General features: G+C 40.8%; 1 protein-coding gene across 2 annotated transcripts in view; it reads left to right on the top strand.

Annotated features, from left to right (window-relative positions):
• Nucleotides 1–21,067, top strand: part of LOC126952615 (zinc finger protein ENSP00000375192-like) — a 60,141-nt gene that overhangs the window by 1,577 nt on the left and 37,497 nt on the right. The window lies entirely within an intron of this gene.

Raw genomic sequence — 21,067 nt, forward strand, 5'->3', positions numbered from 1 at the left:
GCCCCAATCTTAGGTAAACTTAGGAATCAGAACAACATTCACCCCTATGCCACCCTTGCTCCATTTCCCCTTCTCTATTTCTGCTCACCAAGCATCCAGCTGACATTGCATTCAAGCAGCATTTCAGCTTAGAAATCGCTTCTAGTCCATCACCGTGCTTGCCATGTGTCTCCAAGGCTTTATTAGGTGTGTTTTTAGTTGTCCTGATTATCAGTTCACCCCAGGGTGCTGATGGCTGATAATACTGGCGCTCCCTTCCCCACCCCCATGCGTTGCATAGGGAGAGTGAGTCATGTGGAGATGGGTGCAGTCCCCTGGGCAGTGGGGGTGCAGGTCCTGTGCAGGGAGGAGGCTTAGGGTGCTTTTACTGTCTTACAGCCCTCTAAGCACGGGACCCTTTGGATCATTTACTAGATTGGCTAAACTAGAACCAGTTGGAAATATTCTGTACTGTGGTCCCTTTAATTACATTTAAGAATACTCGTCAGGCCATATATCACAGGTTTTTAATTAGAAAAGTATCCTCCTCTCGCCCGTAAGTACCTGCAGAGAGGGGGATGCGAGCTGGGTGGAGGATGGCACTGTTTTGGCAAAAAGAAGTTTAGAGCAGGCCGGGCGCGGTGGCTCACGCCTGTAATCCCAACACTTTGGGAGGCCGAGGCGAGCAGATCACGAAGTCGGGAGATCGAGACTATCCTGGCTAACACGGTGAAACCACGTCTCTACTAAAAAATAGAAAAAAAATAGCCGGACGTGTTGACAGGCGCCTGTAGTCCCAACTACTCGGGAGGCTGAGGCAGGAGAATGGCGTAAACCCGGGAGGCGGAGCCTGCAGTAAGCCAAGATCGTGCCACTGCACTCCAGCCTGGGCGACCGAGCGAGAATCCGTCTAAAAAAAAAAAAAATAGAAGTTTAGAGCAGGGTGTCACTAGTGGCCTCTCCGAAGACTGGTTCTGGTCTTAAAACCGATGGCTGGAATTTCTTCCAGTTCCAAACCTCTCGTTATTTGTCCTCTCTTCTTGTTCACAAATGTGTTATCAACATTCAAACAATGGATAGTCAGCTATCCATTGTAGATGGACCTTGCTGGAATTCAGGGCTAGCAGAAATGACAGGGTCTAAAATGACATTGATCAACTAGTTGCTATATGCTTATATATGCTTTTTATATGAAGCTTAAAAAACTTGAGACATTTGCACAGTTTCCACAACCAAAAGGGGCAGAGTCACCTGTGGCATTAAGCCTGTGTTACTCCAAAGACCCTAGTGACCAGTCTTACTAGACCATTCCTCTCAGGAAAGATCCTGTGAGACAGGGACTCTTTTGGTGCCCTGTCTCCCAGCCTCCCAAAACAGAATGCAGCTTCAGAGGTAGAAGGGTCTTGGTTCCACCTTCAGGAAACCTCCTGGGCTTCATTTGAGCTGACAGAAGAAGATCGTGTATCTGAAAGACCCTGCCTGGAATGTTAGTCCTCACACCACTGTCCCGCTGGTGCTCCTTTGTAAACAGAGTTGGCCTGCTCCCTCTCATCTCTGTCTGGCTCCATGGCTTCAATTCCTCCTGCAGCTTCCACTGCCCCTGTCTGGCTCATGTCTTGCTCTCTGGTGTGATGAGCTGGGAGTGCAGTCAGGAGGAGTGGCAAGCCCGAGGGGCCATGTCCATACCTGCCACTGCCAACTGTCCTGATGTAAATGCTTTGTCATCTTGCCTGCCAGGATTTGTGACAAGGTGATAGCAGTCAGAGGCAGGAGTGGTCTGTAGCCCTCGATTTTGTTCAAACTCCACTTTCCATGATTCTACTACTGGGCTTGTGAATTGCCACTCCCACCACCAGGCAGTCTTTACTGTCCTTTCCACCTTCTAAATCAGCGCTGTGTTGGGCTGTACCCTTGGCTTTTCCCCTTCTATTATGTAACGCATTCATAAGACCAATGACAATTTTCTTGGCGAAACAAAAGGAAAGAATAGAAGAGAAGGAGAGAGTATAGATGGAATGACTTCTTATGGAAAAAAGGGGAAATACAATTTGGGGAGATTTGTTGAATAAGTTGAAACCAAAGAGATATAGAATGCCGAAAAGCCTTGAAGGAGGCTTTAATTTGAGCTATAGGCCTTGTCAAGATGGACAGAACTCTTTAAAGAAGAGAATAATTATTAAAATCTAGTAGACAGGAGAAAAAATATGTCTCCTTATTAGATGAAAAATGAATTCTGATTATGTGAAATATTTTTGGAGAGTTCCTAAGTTACGTGCCATTTTGACACCAATGCGGGGTTTATGGGTCATGAACTGTGTAAAATGAGCACACATGACCTCTTGGAATTAAACGGTTTCTGTGAGACTGTGCTTGCAGCCTGTATCCCTGTACCATGCAGTAAAAGAGATGTGCTTGCCAAGATGGGGGGAGCAGGAAGAACCTGATGAAAGAGAGCACTACCTGTGACAAGTGAGAGGCGACCCTGCTGAGCTCAAACATAGTTCATAAGCCTTTCTTAATCAAGAATCAGCAACAGTTTATTGGTTGTTGATTCTTTTTTTTTTTTTTTTTTTTTTTTTGAGGTGGAGTCTTGCTCTGTCACCCAGGCTGGAATGCAGTGGCGCGATCTCGGCTCACTGCAAGCTCCGCCTCCCGGGTTCACGCCATTCTCCTGCCTCAGTCTCCCTCGTAGCTGGGGTTACAGGCGCCCGCCACCACGCCCGGCTAATTTTTTGTATTTTTAGTAGAGACGTGGTTTCACCTTGTTAGCCAGGATGGTCTCGATCTCCTGACCTCGTGATCTGCCCGCCTCAGTCTCCCAAAGTGCTGGGATTACACACGTGAGCCCCTGGTTGTTGATTCTTAATTAGCATGCACCTGCAGTCCCAGCTACTCTGGAGGCTGAGAGGAAAGGGTCCTTTGAGTCCAGGAGTTTGAGTCTATCCTGGGCAACACAGTAAGACCCATGTCTCTAAAAATTAAAAAAAATAAAAAAGAAGAAATTATATATTTTTAATAATCAGTGACACTCTCTTTCTGAGAGTGTACAGAATTCCAGGGCATGGCAGTCATGGGCCAAACTAAAATTGGACCTTTTGTGTCTTTTATACAATTGCCTCCACCCCTTTTCCCTGCACTATACTCTATTGGAAAAGCAGATCATACAAAACATATTGGGAAGCACCCTTAGATAACTATGGCAGCTTAGTTATTACAGGATAGTTTTGAATCATGGTTCAGATTTTCAAATGCTGCTTCAAACATTACTAAAGAGTGATGTTTGCACATTCAAGATCACTACAAAGGCTAGTTCTGAGAATAAAGAGCAGCTCTCTGTGGATTATAAGCGTGAGAACTGGGATAATGATGTCATAGATTTCATCATCTTACGAATGCCAAATTCTACTGAATGTTGCTTCTTATCTAGGGACCTCAGATCCTTTACAGGTGTTATCTGGACCGAATGGAGAAACCCAAGACCCACCATGGCGGAGGGACAACTGATGTCCTAGTGACCCCAATGAGTCATAGTGCCAGGAACAAAGACCCTCCGCTGGGAGGGAGGCAGTTGGTGTAATGACAAGTACAGTTCCTTCTGTTCCACTTTGCCTGAAAGCATGGGATGCTGACATCTCAAACTTGTCCGAAAATCCACTATCCCAGTGAATTCTGTTTTATTTCCTGTCAACACTTGGCTGAAACACTTGGCAAAGTAATTTTTATTTTACATCATAAATATAAATATTCAATTCTTAGTTTCATTTCTGTTTCTGCGAATGCTGCTATTAATGACCAAATAGGATGACAGAAAGCCCAGAAATGAGTGTTACTAGGAACTAGCTAGAATGCAGTGTTGGTTTTAGCAATAAGCCATGTGTTTCTGAGATAAATTAGTTCTTGTTACTTGGAATAGTGCAAGCCATTGTGAAAATTTGCCTTGACATTCCCCTTTGTCTTCATTTGTCCCTCAATCCCTTCAATCTAGTTTGGGGTCTCTATAATCCTGCTCCTTTGGCTGTGAGCCATCTCCATAAAAAAGAAATTTTAAAGGCTTCCATTCTTTCGGAGACCTGTTTTCCGGGACTGGCTGGTAAGATAAATCATGCTCGTTTTTCAGACAGATTGCGATGTGTTACTGTGTTATATTTCTTGAAAAAAATGTTCTTACAGAACTTCCTAGAGCTTAACGGTGGAAATTCCAAGCACTTTAGCAGGCTGGAGAAAGAGCTGTGGTATTTCTATGATTCTTAGAGTCCATGTTTGTAAGACACACTATGGATTTAATAACAAGATTGGGAGGGGGACAACCTCATTGTATGAAATGTACACACGTTTCTTCCTTTACTCACTTAGCCTACGTTTGTTGATGCGATGACATTTCTTTTTCTTCTTCACTGTCACCATTCATGTTTGATTTGAAGGCTTCTTGGAGTTTTGTGATTCCTCTGAGCTGATTTTGATCTTTGACAATTGTGTACTGCAGTGCTCAGATAGGCTGTTTGCAGTAATCTGCCTCTTCTGGCCTTTTTCGTAATTTAGAATTGACCATAACATTACATATTCCTTTAAACTTCTCTTAAAGGTCTGCTGGAAACAGAGATAGTCCTTGAAGATGCTCTGTTCAATAACAGCTTTGGAAAGGAATTTGGCTCCCTTTAAGCCTTTCATCGTGCGATTGGGTCTATTCTTCCGTGACACATTTAAACAGCTTTATCTCTATATAGGGACCAAACGGGCCATTGCTTTACTAGAAACAATGGACTTTAGTTCTGCGTTTTTCTCTTGTAGCTTTAGTCCAGCATCATAATGTATCTTTTGAAAGATATTTTGTTCAAGAGATAGAAATCCAAATTTAAGTTAAATGGAACTTCTCGTTCAGCTAGCCATGTAAATGAGTCAACAGGGTGAGTCTCCATGTTCCCTGATTTTGCTGAGCTCAGGCCAGCTCGCCTCAGGGTCCTGCACTTACTGTTTTCTCTACAGGGACTGCCCTCTCAACTGCTCAGCACTCAGCTTTCTGCTTACATGTTATTTAATCAGAGAAACCTCCCGGACTTACCCCACTTCCTGATCTTTCTGTCTTGTTTTCTTTGAAGCGTTTATCACAATGGAAAATTCTTTATTTATTGGTTTAATTGTTTATCATCTACCTTTCCCTACTAGAATGAGACTCTTTGAGAGTCTGTCACTGATGTTTGCCTGTCATTGTACTCTGTACTCCCTGTGCCCAGAAATGTAAGTGGTACAAAACAGGCACTCAGTGAATAACAGTTTGTTAGATGAATGAAACGATTGGGTGGATGAATGAAAAGATACCTTTCCTTTGGACATTTTTAAGCTTGCAAATGCACAGGCAATGAGAACCACCTCTCTTCACTCTCTGGCATTTGAGGCTTTTTATGTAAAAATTTAAACTAATCACTATATTAGAAATACCAAAATGTTAAAAAATAGTATGTTGTAAAATTGAGGAAATATAGTATTTTGAGAGTCCAAACACGTTAATGCAGTTTACTGAGCCTAAGTGTTGGGTTAATCCTAGTGATTTATCTTTTTAGGTAGGTAAGGGAATAAACAGAAGATCAGAAAAGAAGAGGTACTGCTATTACATTTTAAGTTTCCAAATATACTACTAAGTGTCTCTAATAAAACTTAACTCATTGAAGAAGAAAATAGTCTGACTCTAAAAAGAGTGTGTGTTCCTGAGAAAGACTAGACCAGTTATTTTCCCCTTTCATGTTTGAATGAATAACCATCAGCAAGGGAGAGATGCACTGACCCTCTGCCAGGTATGTTTAGTATGGATGTTTATATGCTGTTGACAAAAAAAAAAAAAAGCCAATCTCTGTAAAATATTTAAAGAGATTTATTCTGAGCCAAATGTGAGGACCATGACCCATGACATAGCCTCAGGAGGTCCTGAGAACATGTATACAAACAAGGCGTTTGGGTTACAACTTGATTTTACACAGTTTAGGGGGCGGAATTTATAGGCAGACATCAATCAATGTATATAACGTATACATTGGTTTGGTCCAGAAAGGTGGGACAACTTCAAGGAGGGTGTTGGGCTTATAGGTGATAGTTGAATTCAAAGGTTTTCTGGTTGGCAGTTGGTTGAAAAAGTTAAGTTTCTTTCTAAAGAATTGAGACAGAAATGCCTAGGGTTAAGATAAGAGTGGGGGTTGTAGAGACCAAGGTTATTGTTACGAAGATGAAGTCTTCAGGTAGTAGGTTTCAGAAAGAGTAATAGGTGGTAAATATCTCCTATCAGACCTTAAAAGGTGCCAGACTCTTAGTTCAATCTCTCCTGGATCAGGAAAAGACCTGGAAAGGAGAGATAATTATCTACTGAATGGAGAGTTTCCTCACAAGAGACAGCTTTGCCAGGTCATTTCAAAATGTATCAAATAAATAAATTTGGAAGTAAAATACTTCGATTTCTTTCAGGGCCTCCTGTCATATTGCTATCTTATTGCTACAAAAAGTCTGTTTTGTCAGTCTTAAGATCTCTGTTTTAATGTTAATGCTGGTCAGTTGTGCCTGAATTCCAAAGAGAGGAGAGTATAAGGAGGCATGTCCGACCCTCCCTTCCCATCATGGCCTGAACTAGTGTTTTAGGTTTCTTTGAAATCCCCTTGGCTGAGAGTAGGGGTCCATTCAGTGGTTTGGGGGTTTAGAATTTTATTTTTGTTTAGAATATTTATTATTCTTTTGATTACAGTAAGTTGGCTGTTTTCCCATATTAATGTCTAGACGTTTTAAAATGTTTTTTCATGCACTTTAATTTTTTAAAATTTATTTGTAAATGAACTTACATGCAAAAGTGTTAATCTTTTGTTTTATGTTAATGGGAATGTTCTTATTTTTCTTAATTGGTTCTGCTCTCATAAAATCCCTAGAATTTAGCCTTGTTGATTTCTAGTTTTTATTAGAGAGCGTTTAGAAAATTAGGAGAAAATGTTGCAGTTGCCATATTTTTAGTATATGCTTTGCAGGGAGGAGGAGAGGGTTGGGAAAGGGTTGCTGAATTTTTCATACTTGAAATAAATCTACCAAATCTATCTTGAGATATGTTCAGCTCTCTACAGAAAACAACTAGAGAAGCGTTATGCTTCATCTCTACAATGAAATGTGATTTTCTCTTGAAATAAGTTACTTTTATGGTATCTTAAGAAGTACCCCTGGGAACGCTCAACTTGTTACAATTCAGGTGTGAAATAAACCTGTAAGAAATGCCTTGATTCTTGAGGCTTTCATGGTTGGTTCTTAGGTTCTCTGGTTGAACCAAACAGTCATTGTTTGGTTGGTTCTTAGTGGTGTCAAACATCCTAACTTGAGCAAGTATGGGATTTGAGATTTTTGAAAAAGATTTTTTTTTATGAAATAACTTCATTCATACATACATCCCCGGCTTTGAACCTCGAGAAAATTATTGTACTTCTTGGGTGGCTGAAAAATTCTTGGCCTTAGGCATTTTAACTATAATTGTTCAGAATTGCACAGCCTGCTACGTCTTATTCCCTTGCTACAGCTGTTTACTTTGTGATAACTGAGCGAACAATGCAAAACTCTGGATGCTGCTGTTTTCAAAGTGCCTTTCTAGTGCTAAATTGGATAATTTAAATAAAAAATTCACCACAACAAAAGATTAATCACTTTCTAAACTAATGATCATTGACTCTAAGCCTTAAAGCTTCTGTTTGTCTGAGTTGATACCTGTTTTTTTTTTTTTTATTTTCAAATTCTTAAAATTTTTATTATTTATTTTTAGAGACAAGGTCTCACTCTGTCACCCAGGCTGGAGTATGGTGGTGTGATCATGGCTCACTGTAGCCTTCACCGACCCTTCTGCTTCAGCCTCCCAAGTAGCTGGAACTGCAGGCTTGCGCCACCATACTCAGCGAATTTGTAATTTATTATAGAGTTGGGGTCTTGCTTTGTTGCTCAAGCTGGTCTTGAGCTCCTGGCCTCAAGAAATCCTCTTTCCTCGGCCTCCTGAAGTGCTGGAATTATAGGCATGAGCCAATGTGCCTGGCCAATAACTGTTTTTTTGTTTGTCTGTTTGTTTGTTTTTATGTCTTTAAGGTACAAAGTCTTATAGAAATCATTTTGAGAAACTTTAGGAAAAACGGTGGAACTTTCTGCTGAGCCAAGAGATTAAGAGATTATTTTTTTCCCTTCTTAAATTGGCCTCATTTTCTTCATTTGTAAAATGAAGGATCTGGATTCATTGGTCCCTAAGTCATTCCAATTCCGCTATTTTATCTTTCTATGATTCCATCAAGAAAATTGTATATGATTTGATATTACAGTGGATAACATTTAATATAGGAATCTGAGTATAGGTTCTGAATCACACTGCTGGGTTCAAAGCTTCTTCTGCCACTTACTACTTAAACAACCTTGGGCAAATTACTTGCTTCTCTGCTTTGGTTTTGAATTTGAAAAATTGGAGATAATAATAGGACTTAGGGTTATTAGGAGGATTAAATAAGTTAATACATGTGATGTGCTTAGAACAGTGACTGGCACATAGTAAGCACTCAATAAATGTTAGTTGTTATTTGCTCACTTTATTGACAGGAGAAGTCTTTTTATTCTAAGGTTTGCTTGGAATTAATAAAACTAAAAGCTACAACAAGGCATTTTATGGTTGTTTTCCATATCTTGGGGGTAAAGGGTTTTTTTGCAAGGGAGTTCAAGAATTCCTTTACACATTTACTTATTTTTACAGGTATAGAACTATTGAATGGTAGAGTTTGAGATCTTAGAAACCATCAAGACTGATGATTTTCAAGCTACTTTCTACATAGGAATCCTAGAGTTCCTTGGAGAGGATATGAAGGTTATTCTCAAGCCATGCAGATGGATGGGCAAGAAAGGATGTGCCTCCATGGTTCCTCTTCAAATTCAACCAAAACAGTCTTGCTTCCACTGGCTTTATATAATACTGTAATTCTTGATAATTAATCTGATTTAACACAAATTTCCTCATTGAGTTTCTCCTCATGAAGAAACTGGGCCCCAGTGAGGTAAATCGGAATGACAGGAACACATAGCCGGTTAGTGCAGACCAGAAATCAAACCCAGGCTTTCTGACTGCTCAATAGACCACATTCTACCATGCTACCATGGAAACTTTAAAATAGATGAAAGTAAAAACAAACAAACAACAACTTAAAAAAAAAAAAAAAACCCAGAGCCTCTCTAGGAAATACCAATGTGCTTTTGCCAAGTGGGGTTTCTCTCACTTCATAACAGCAGTAAACACTAAACCAAGGGAAGGCAAATTTAAAGGTTAGAAAAGATAACCAGAGATTTGGCCAGGCACGGGGCTCATTCCTGTAATCCCAGCTCTTTAGAAGGCTGAGGTGAGTGGATTGCCTGAGGTCAGCCTGGCCAACATAGTGAAACCCTATGTCTAAAAATACAAAAATTAGCTGGGCATGGTGGCGTGCACCTGTAATCCCAGCTAGTAGGGAGGCTGAGGCAGGAGAATCACTTGAACCAGAGAGGTGGAGGTTGCAGTGAGCTGAGATGGCACCATTGCACTCCAGCCCGGGCAACAAGATTGAAATTTCATCTCCAAAAAAAAAAAAAAAAAAAAAAGAAAAGACAAGATGACAGAGATTTACTGGGGCGCTGGACTCCTGCCTGTAATCTCAGTACTTTGGGAGGCTAAGTGGACGAATCACTTAAAGTCAGGAATTCCAGAAAAGATGCCAGAGGTTGGGCCTTTACATTGTTTTGTAAATTCTTCAAACCTTAATCTTATTTAACTTCCCCACCTATACAAAAATTAATGCAGTAATTGCTTTTTAAGGAAGCATTCCAAGGGCCAAATAATTCATATATGTCAAGTACCCTGGGATTCAGGAAAGAAAAATTCCCTATAACTCTAAAGCAAGGATTATAATTTGAGGTTTCCTGACAGTTTTTGTAAGAAAAGAAATGCCAACCTTTCTTTTCTGGGCCCAATGCCAAGTTAGGTAATAACCCTTGCCCATTTTCTTTCCCCAAGCTGTTTTAACTAGATAAGAACTCTGCCTTCATTTCCTTTTGTGAACTGACTTGGGATGTTGCCACATGCCCTTCAACTACTGTCAATGCTCAGTTTGCTGAGTGCTTTTCCCTTCAGAATGGAAAAGGTTTTGCCGTAAATATCTAGCTTTCTTCAAGGTACAAAATGTTTTCCAAGGAGCAGAGACAGAGGGAACAAACTTTCATGTTTCCCAATTGCATTAGTCTGTTCTCATGCTGCTAATAAAGACATACCCAAGACTGGGTAATTTATAAAGGAAAAAGGTTTTACTAACTCACAGTTCCACATGACTGGGGAGGTCTCACAATCATGGTGGAAGATGAAGGAAGAGCAAAGGGATGTCTTACATCGCAGCCAGCAAAAAGAGAATGAAAGCCAAGGGAAAGAGGAAACCCCTTATAAAATCATCAGATCTCATGAGACTTATTCACTACCACGACAACAGTACAGGGGAAGAGCCCCCATGATTCAGTTATCTCCCACTGGGTCCCTCCTGCAAAATGTGAGAATTATGGGAGCTACAATTCAAGTTGAGATTTGGGTGGGGACAGAGCCAAACCATATCACCAATGCTAGATCCCTCAGCTTCAAGTTGGCTCCAGTGATCCTAAGAGGATCAAGGACACTCTACCTCCCTGCTTGTCCTGGATGTCTCTGACACATGTTAAGGGAAAAGCATTAATAAAGTGCTCAAGAAACAATTGTTCAATAGGTCAGTCTTATAGTCAATACTTCATCCCATGCTCTGTCCCCTACTCCTTGAAAAACTGCCCAAAGAAACAATGGATCCACGGAGTCACAAAAACAGGGCATCCAGTGGCCCTCCCCATCTTACCAGCAATGTGACTTTCCCACAGTATAACGACAGCAGTGCCCAGATCCCGATATAAGCAGGGGTCTGCACTGAGACAGAGCTGAGTTCTAGTACCAACTACCCTCCTTATAGCAGTGTTATTTTAGGCAAGTTTCTCAACTTCTGGAAGGTTCTTTTCTCAGGCTTACATAGTTTTTAACTTAAAAGATCTTGGAGATGTCCATATCAACACGGGCAATCTACAGTATTTTTTTTTTTAATGGCTGCACAGCATTCCATGATATGACTGTACCATTATTTAACTATTGATGGACATTTAGGCAGTTTCCAGTCTCTTTTTACAGGAGCCAATGCTGCAATGTGGTGGGTCATAACTTTTTCTTTTTTTCAAATGTGGTCTCACTATTTCATGCAGGCTGGAGTGCAGTGGCATGATCACAGCTCACTGCAGCCTTGAACTCCTGGACTCAAACAATTCTCCTGCCTCAGCCTCCAGAGCAACTGGGAGTACAGGTGTGTGCCACCATGCCCGACTAACTTTTTAAATTTTTTTTGTAGAGACGGGGTCTTGCTATGTTGACCAAGCTGGTCTTGAACTTCTGGCCTCAAGAAATCCTCCCACCTGGGCCTCCCAAAGTGCTGGGATTACAGGAATGCACCACTATGCCCAGCCTTAAATAACTATTTTTATTTCCCTTTCTGTAACTGCTCAAGTCTTTTATGCATTTTTCCTTGGGTATTGGCCTTCTTACCAAAGTTTAAGAACTGTTTATGTATAGGGATTAATCCTTAGTCTGTTGTACGAATTGCAAATATACATGTATTTTTATTTGTATATGCAAAGTTTGTCTTTTAACTTTGTATATGGGATAGTTTTCCAAGCAGAGTTTTATTTTATTTTATTTTTCATCTTGCATGTCTTTCCAAAGGACCAAGCAGAGTTTTTTAAGAGTTGTTTTATGGCTTCTGGGTTTTTAAAGTCATATTTAGAAAGATCTTTTCCACTCTGAAATTAAAAAAATAAAGTCTCCCAATTAAAAAAAATTATGGCTTTGTTTTTCATATTTAAATATTTGTTCCATCTGGAATTTATTTTATTTTAAGCTGTAAGTAGAGACCTAATTTTATTTTATTTCTCCAGATGGCCACCCAGTTGTTACAATACCATTTACTAAATAATACATTCATTGCCAACTGAATTTAGCATATACTAAATTTCTCTGTGTGTTTTGTTTGTTTGTTTGTTTGTTTTTGAGACAGAGTCTCACTCTGTCACCTAGGCTGGCGTGCAGTGGTGCGATCTGGGCTGACTGCAACCTCTCTGCCTCTCGCGTTCAAGTGATTCTTTTGCCTCGGCCTCCCAGGTAGCTGGTACTACAGGTGCCTGCCACCACAGCTTGCTAATTTTTGTATGTTTAGTAGAGACAGGGTTTTGCCATGTTGTCAGGTTGGTCTTGAACTCCTGACCTCAAGTGATCCTCCTGCCTCAGCCTCCCAAAGTGCTGGGATTACAGGTGTGAGCCACTGCGCCCAACCCTTCTGTGTATATTTTGATGTATTGACTTTCTAGTCTGTTCCATTAATTTTTTGTCTGTTCTTAGGCAAAGAAAGCATTGTTTAAATTGGAATTTTGTAACATGCTTTACTATCTAATAGAGTATCTTCTAACTTTTTTCTAGAATTTTCCTGGCTAATGTTACTTGTTTTTTCATATGAACTTTAGTATCCATTAATCTAGTCTTCCCCCAACTCCCAACAAAATTAATTACTATTTTGTGAGGGTTGTGCATTAAACTTATGAATTAATTTAGGATGACTTTACATATTTATGATATTGGACCTTTTTACTGAAGATTATGATATGCCTTTCTATTTAACTTTTTGTGTCCCTCAGTAGTATTTTGAAGTTTCTATGTATGGATGTCATAGAGTGTTTAAATATGAAGAGAGGATAATAATGGTACTTCCTGCAAAGAGTTATTATAAAGATTAAGTGAAGATAATAGTCAGTGCCTGGTCATAACACACACTTAAAAAATTAAAGCGTGACAAATGCACACTTATCGCCATATCCTGGACTATGTGTGACTAATCTAATAAGATAAATCGGTCTTTCAATAATCTCAAATTTCCATGGTTGTGACTCACACTTGGCTCTACCCTTGAAATAGGAACTCTTTTTCTACTTATGTCGCACTCACTGTGTCCAGCTCACCTCTGTGAAAGGTGAATTGAGACAACCAGAAGTCCCACCAGGGGTAACTGTGGCCATCCTTGGACGGGAGACATTCAGGATATGGCTGCCCTGCTGGTCAAGGGAAGTATCAGGATCCAGAAAGAGGTGACTGTATAAGAGTCACATTTCACATCTCTCTTGACAACTCTGGAGAGGATGAAGAAAATATTAAAGATACATTATAGCTTTCAAAGCTACTTTATTTTTGTTTTGAAGGTAGAGGATCTCCCTCCATAGGATAGCAGGGGGGTTGATAAGATTGCTCAGTTGTCAATCACACGGAGTCTGGATTTATCGTCTCCTGACACTCAGCACCCCATATCCGTATATGTAATACACCTTATGGCACACTCACTGTATAGTAGGTATTGAGCTAACTGTTTTATTTGCTTTATCATATTTAATTTTCTGAAGTAGGTATCATTATCCCATGGTACAGACAAAATAACTGAGGGTTAATGTCACAGCTCTAGAAACTGGTAAAACTGCAGCTGGAAATTTGCTTGTCTTCAAAGTCTCTGCTATTAACCACAATGCTTAATTTAGCTGATTTTGAAGAAGCTAAATAAAACCAACTGTAAAATAAATTGAAATATGATTTGACTGCATGTTAGAGCATGCTCCTTCATCTGGAACAGAAGCATTGTCATGCTAGGTATTATTAGTGTATACCTTGTTTTTGTTAATAAAATTGCACCATGACTGAGGGCTATAGTTCCTGGTCTATCTTGAAAATCAGTCTGAATATCCTAGGAAATTCAACTATCTTTTCAGCTGCATTTGCAGGAGGATAAAGTTTTCATTTTTATGTGAACAGAAAATGCCATCCTATCAATATCCAAGGAGTAATCTGTTTAATGGTCTTAATTTTTTAATGCCTTCCTTTGGCAGAAAACTTATTTATGTCACACTTCCATTTGGCTTTTCCCAGGTAACTTATTCAACCTCTGAGAAACACATCAGCAAGTAGGAAAAATGGCCAGCAAATTACTTATTCCCCAAGGGAAAAGCATGTGGCCAATGAATCAGGGGAAACTGATTGCCCAGGGAAGAGAACACTCAAGGCGTTTCAATATGAGTCACCAAACATAAGGACTACCCCATGATCAAAAAAGGTGAATGAACAAAGCCAGGATTCCTTTTATAGTTTCCATCGATGCAATCAGCATGGGATTGTTCCCACACAGGCTGGTGAGGTCTGTCTTGTAAAGAGTGAGGCTTTGTCACTAAAGTACCCAAAGGGATGCTCTGTCAGAGAGCATGCTACAAGTAGAAATGGTGGGCCTAGGGCATGGGAAGCAGAACTGGGTGGGTGGGAAAGGTATTTGGAAGGTCAGAATCACATCAATGGTTGAATGGGGGAAAAGGCCTGGAGGCCGGGAACAGAAGTATGTGGAGACACGCATAGTTACAGAGCTGGCAGGAGATGGTGGCTGGACTAGATGTCAAAGGACCTCATTTCTACAAGAACTGGGAGAGCAAACCTGGAACTTATTCTTGGAGGAAGTGGAATATTTAGGGTTTTAGGAAGGCAGACACTTGGACAAAAAAACTGACTACTGGGGTGTAAGGGGAAGACTTGTTTCTAGGAACTGTGTCTGTTTTGCTTTTGTTTTGCTTATTGCTATATTGTTTCCAAGAGGAGGCCCTCTGCTTGGCACATGGGAGGCAATTAAGTGTTTGTTGAGTGAATAAATGAGGCATAGGGCAGACACCCAGTTTCAGAATGTAGGGCATGTGGTGAAAGCAGGTCTCTGAGTGGGGTTGACTTGATGCCAACTCACCTGAGCAATGACTAAGGACGTGGTTATTGCAGAGCCTCGGGTGGGGCTGAAGCTGCAGGTGGCATGTGCAGTGGCTGGGTGCAGGGCATAGTTGGGGGAAATTAGGAGGATGAGGAGTAGGCAGGAAGCTCCTTACTTATTCGATGACAGCTTTACACATTATTGGTCTTCACTTTTGATCAAATATAATGAAAATGTTTCTCCAGTTTCCTCACTTTCCATGGAACGTCTTACTAAGGAAGTCACGCGTCCCAAATGTCCAAGGTTCACAATTTTATGAGCTACCATTTAGTTTCCATTTATTTGCTTGCTCTGTGGCTGGTACTGTGATGAGTTCAGTATAGTCAATATCTCTATTCCTCCCAGTAATCTTTAGAGGTACTACTTTGCTTGTAAAGTCCCAGCTGCTGCTGTTGGTGGTGGTATCTGCACCACATGTGGGGTAGCAAGAATCTACAGCAGGGTTGGCCAGATAGTAAATATTTCCAGCTTTGTGGGCCATATGATCTCTGTCACATTTCTTCACCTCTGCCATTGAAGTTTGAAGGCAGTCATAGATAATACATGGATAAATGAGTGTGGCTGTGTTCCAAGAGAACTTTATTTGTGGACACTGAAAATTGAGTTTCACATAATTTTCATATGGCACAAAGTATTTTTTAAGTTTTTTCAACCATTGAAAATGTAAAAAAGTTAATTCATGGGCTATAGTTCCCTGACCCCAGTCTAGAAAATTCAGTGGCCTTGATCCCAAAGGGTTGAAGAGCTTCCCAAAGAGGATAGCCCAGGTTCTGAGATTTTGTGAAGTCACCACCAACTATAACAGGTGGCAGGCAGGTGACTACGATGAGGGAACACCTCATCTAGAATGTGGGGTCAGATTTGCCTGTGACAGCCTTTGTCACTTCCAGCAGGATGACACGGCAAAGTTTTTAATGTCTTAGTACCTTAATTTCCTCATGTCCAAAGTGAGGCTAAAAACAGGGTGATTGTGACAAGAAAAAGAAATTAGTTAATGCAGGGAAAGTGTTTGTGATGCCTGACAGAGATGAATTGCAAGGTTAGACCTACAATCTTAGCATCACTGACGGAAACAGGCTGTGAGGACAAGAGTCCCTCAGAACCTGGCTGGACCTCAGAGTCAACCCACTCAAAGATGACCTGAGAGAGAATTTGCTGATCGCTACACTGCAGTTGTCAACAATCATACAATTTTAAGGAAAATTCTTTGAGGAATTCAGAACTGAGTTCAGTTCTATAAAGTGCCGGTGAGGTCAGCACAGAGTTCTTATGAAGATGCCTTTATAGGGCAGGCAGCAGAAACCCTCAGGAGGACTGTTGGCAAGACACAAGGACACGGTTGGCATTAAAGTAATCAGAACAATGAATATAGCTGACAGTTATATAACATTTATTAATATCCTCTGCTTGGCAATGGTCTAGTGTTTTCTAAGCAGAAAATATGTAGGTCTAGTTTACTCCCATGATCACTTTGTAAAGTAAGCACTATTATTAAACCCATTTAATAGATGAGGCAACTGAGACCAAGAGAGGGTAAGTAACACGCCCAAAGTCATGCTTTCTTTAAGTGGCAGCACAATCTGGCTGCTGCATCCTTGTTCTTAGTCTCCAGGCTGAGAGTCTTTACCCCAGGCTCTCTAGTCCTCTGGATAAAATTAGCTTGGCCAGACTTGGGGACGGGGGGATCAGGGGTTTCCTTCCAGGGAGCAAATGGGGCTCTGGGGATTTGCAATACTTTTATGTCACTAGGTTATGACAGATAGCAAATATGATTCATGTGCAAATGGAAATAACAGATTTTGCATTCGTATTTCACATTTACTAACCTCTCAAGCTGGAGCTCTGGTCTAGTCACACAGCATACTGTACAAGTTCAGACTGTATCCTGCATTTTTGATGTAGATTCATTTTCAGAAGCGGGTCGGGGTGGCACACATATTTTTGTCTTTTTTTCTGTGTGGGTGATGACCCTGGCCTCATATGTGAACTATGCACAGACAATATGAAACAGAAAGGTGCCCGTTATGGATCAGAAGGAAATGTCACTTGAACCAGGGCTCCTGAAATTAGTGCCTCTGATTACTTGGATCCTATGAGTCTATAGAAAACTTTGGGTGATTCCCCACATCATGACTGTTGTTTTTTCCCATCAGTAATCTAAAAGAGTTTTATAATTTTTTTTCTGTTTTATCTAGTAATTAAACAGATCTTCTAAAACTGGATTTGGAAAAGGAATTTTCAATAAGGGTATTCCCAACTACATATGCCTCAGAGGATTTGCACTGGAAAATTGGTCTCACTCTATGCCCATATTTGGGAGCTTCCTCATTTGTGAGATCAGATTTCCTGGATATTCCAGAATTGCCTCCACCACGTTTTTTTTTTTGTTGTTGTTGTTTTACTTGCAAAAGGGACACTGAACCTAGAAATGTTATGTTACCTTTTCTCAAAGGATAAAGAATGATATATGAACTGCCGATCTTCATATACAAACTGTGTTCATAAGCTTTGACCACCATCCAGTGTCATGTCTCTTGGTTAAGCAAAATAATCTTACATTCTCTAAATTTTCCAAGGACTTTTTTCCAGCTGATTAGTGACTATGAACCTCTACATTAATTCCTAAGGAGTTATAGATATGTCTTGGATTCTAGCCCTGCACATAATTAATAATTTTATGAATATAATGATAGTGAGCCCTTAACCACACACACATAACTAACTGGCATTTGTTATGTAGATTTTCTTTCTGTTTTCGTTTTTATGGATTTAGTACGTAGAGGTGAGTTTTTTTTTAATGAAAACTGTTTTCGTTTTATAAGAAATGTGCCTTCAGCGATTCAAAGACTGAGCTTGCTTAATTTCTGTGGGATACACAGCCAAGAAAATCACTGGAAATAGTTATTTAAATAAGAGTCACACAAAAAAAGTCCTGAATTGCCTTAAACATACTTTGTAATAATGTCTTCATATGTTATGAGAGTCACTGCAGTCAATTATAAAAATACACAGAATACCAGGAATTCCTATCCCCAGTCCAGCCTCACTTGTAAATATCATACGACCTTAAATAACTGACTTGGGACAGATCCTTATGGCAGTAAATGTTGATTTTGTATTCTAGAAAGGGATTGTTTGTAATTCATCCAAACACATCCCGTTAACTATATACTCCCAGGAGACTAGGGGAAAAACAAGAAAAGCAATGCTAAAATATATTTTCCAAAATACGTTAAATTTCAGCCGGGCCTGGTGGCTCACATCTGTAATCCCAGCATTTGGGGAGGCAGAGGCGGGTGGCTCACTTGGGGTCAGGAGTTCGAGACCAGCCTGTCCAACGTGGCAAAACCCCATCTCTACTAAAAATACAAAAATTAGCCAGGCATGGTGGTGGGTGCCTGTAATCCTAGCTACTGGGGAAGCTGAGGCAGGAGAATTGCTTGAACCTGGGAGGCAGAGGTTGCAGTGAGCCGAGATCGTGCCACTGCACTGCAGCCTGGGAGAAAGAGCGAGACTCTGTCTCAAAAAAAGTAAATTAATTAAAATAAAATAAACAAATAGAGATAAAATCTATTGAATTTGAAAAGAAATCCTTAAGGCAAAATGATTTCTCAAGGTGTTTGGATATTCAGTAAACAGATAACCTGACCAGCATCATAGTCTGGGGGAAGACAAGTGTGATCTATGTTATTTAGGTTCCCCTTGGTTTGATGAGGAATTTATTATCTACTATGAGACATGTATAACTCCCAAGAATCTATACTGAACAACCCAGGACAGTATACATTGAGAGCTATGTTGTGGTTCTCTGGGGCTATAGGAATTCAAAGGAGCCTAAAACAATAGACAAGAAAGGGCCGGAGGCTGAAGCTCCATGGAGAAACAGATAGTTGAGGCCGGTCTTAAATGACAGGGACAATGCCCAATGTGTTCTGGAGAAAGGTGAGGGCCTTCCAAGAAAGGGAGGCAATGTGGGCCAAGTCATGGAGGTGGGAAAATGAGGCCGACAGATTAATGGAAGCATGAAAGAACTAGGCTTCCATAAGCAGAAGCGAGCTGGGGCCCAGACACATTCTAGAGGCCACTGCAAGTCTGTGGAAGGACTTCAGTTGTGGTAGGGAAGGGAAATGGAGCCTCTGAAAATTTTAAGCATGAGTCCTGTGATAAAAATGGTGTTTAAAGAAGATTGATCTGGCAGCGAGGTACTCTGGGAGAGACTATGTCTCCCACTGAACTTCTGTTTGACCTCAGAAACACCTTCTGTTTCCCTCACTGTCCTGGAACTCTTTACTAGGCTTTCCTCCAGCTCCTCATCTATCCTGGCACAGAGCTCAAGCTCAGTCACATTGAGCTGCACCGTCATTGGTGCCTGATAGTTCTTTTTCTGAGTTCACCCACACAGAAAAATATATAGCAGCAGCCTATAAATTTATATGCTATAGAGTCTTAATTTGGGAGATTAACTGTTTCACCATCCAGCGAACCATTTACTTTCACATTTACTTACACATTTAATCTAATATTTTAAATTTATTTTAAATATCAAAATAAATTTAATATTTTAAATGTATTTCTGGAATATTAGTTCAATATTTTATATCAAAATACTGCATACATTGCATTGTGCCACTTGTAATCCTCACAGACGAAGGGTAGGTAAAAATGCGTCAGTGGGTCCTCTATTAGGTACTGAGTTGTATTGATAGACAAGGCAGGCAGGGTGTCTGCCCTCAAAAACCTTATCCACTGAGATTGGCCATAAGCAAATCATTACAAAATACTGAGTTACAATTGTGGCAAATGCTAAGAAGTACTAGGTAATAGGGGGAAGTTTGACAGAGGGTTCTAACACAGACTTAAGGCCCGAGGATTTGGGGAAAGTCTTCTTGGGGAAGTGATATTCAAAATGAGATCTGATTGGAGTGGAAGAAGGTAGAGCAGAAGCCGAAGGGTGTTAGAAATTCTGAGAAGAGGAAATTGCATTTGTGAGGGCCCTGGGGTGAAACAAAGTCCAGGGCATTCAAGGAACTGAAAGAAGGCCCGCTGGGCTGGAGTGGGGAGGCTGGGCCAGGGCCGCAGGAAGAGAGGCTGGCAGGAGGCAGATGGCACCCATCCTCATAGACCGCAGGAAGGGCTTTCAGGATGCATCTCCATCTTCCTCAGAGGGTGCCCTCTACCCTCCCCTGCATGAGTCACAGTGACTTCCTCATCCATGCTTACCGTCCTCTCTGATCAAATTCTCAAATCTAACTTCAGACACTACCCGAGCCATATCAGTGCAAGTAGCCCCCTTGGAGCACAGCCACATCTTAGAACTCAAAGTCAACTGAAAGTGCTCTCCCTCTGGCATCCTACCTGTTGAAATTCTCTACCCTGACCATAGCCACTTATCCCTATGTCTCCCACTGAGCTTCTGTCTGACCTCAGAAACACCTGTTTCCTTCACTGTCCCGGAACTCTTTACTACGCTTTCCTCCAGCCCCTCATCTATCCTTGCACAGAGCTCAAGATTAGTCACATTGAACTGCACCGTCATTGGTGCCTGATAGTTCTCTTTCTGCTTGACCTTCTACCACTCTCACATTCCCACACTTTGCTCTAGAGGAAAGATGAACCTGTTTTCTCAGCTTCACTCCTAAGCTCTTCTGGGAAGCTTAGGTCACCGCCTGGTGATGTTACTACTGATTCATGCGGCTAACTTCAACTTGACCCTCCTACCATTTGATAACCACTTATGATTGATTGTTTATTTCATTCCTCTTAACCACTTTTAGATTTCAAACTTTTTTATCCTAACTCCCCACCCGGTTCCCCCTCTACATTTGTTTTCTATCTCAGGGATGGGCACTCCATCCTTGATTTCCCCATGCCAGGAACCTGGTAGTTCTCTGGACTCCTCCTTCCTCATCCTTATATTCAGATGGAAGCCGAATCTCATTAATTGTATCTATTAAGGCCCTCTCTTTTCAGTTTCCTTTTCTCTATCCAATAGTTGTTTCCCAAACTCAAACTGTCATTGCTTTTCTTGCTTCTCATCAGGAATTCTTCCAATTCTTCCTCCACATGGCCTCAGATGTGAAATCTTTGTTTTAAACTCATCAATGACTTCCATTCCTGTAGGAGGAAAATCCAGCCTCCTTATACAGAAAACAGTAGCCTGGCCCTCACTCACCTCTCCATTTTTTTTT

Source organism: Macaca thibetana, chromosome 4 (genome assembly GCF_024542745.1).
Source record: "Macaca thibetana thibetana isolate TM-01 chromosome 4, ASM2454274v1, whole genome shotgun sequence".
NCBI lineage: Eukaryota > Metazoa > Chordata > Mammalia > Primates > Cercopithecidae > Macaca > Macaca thibetana.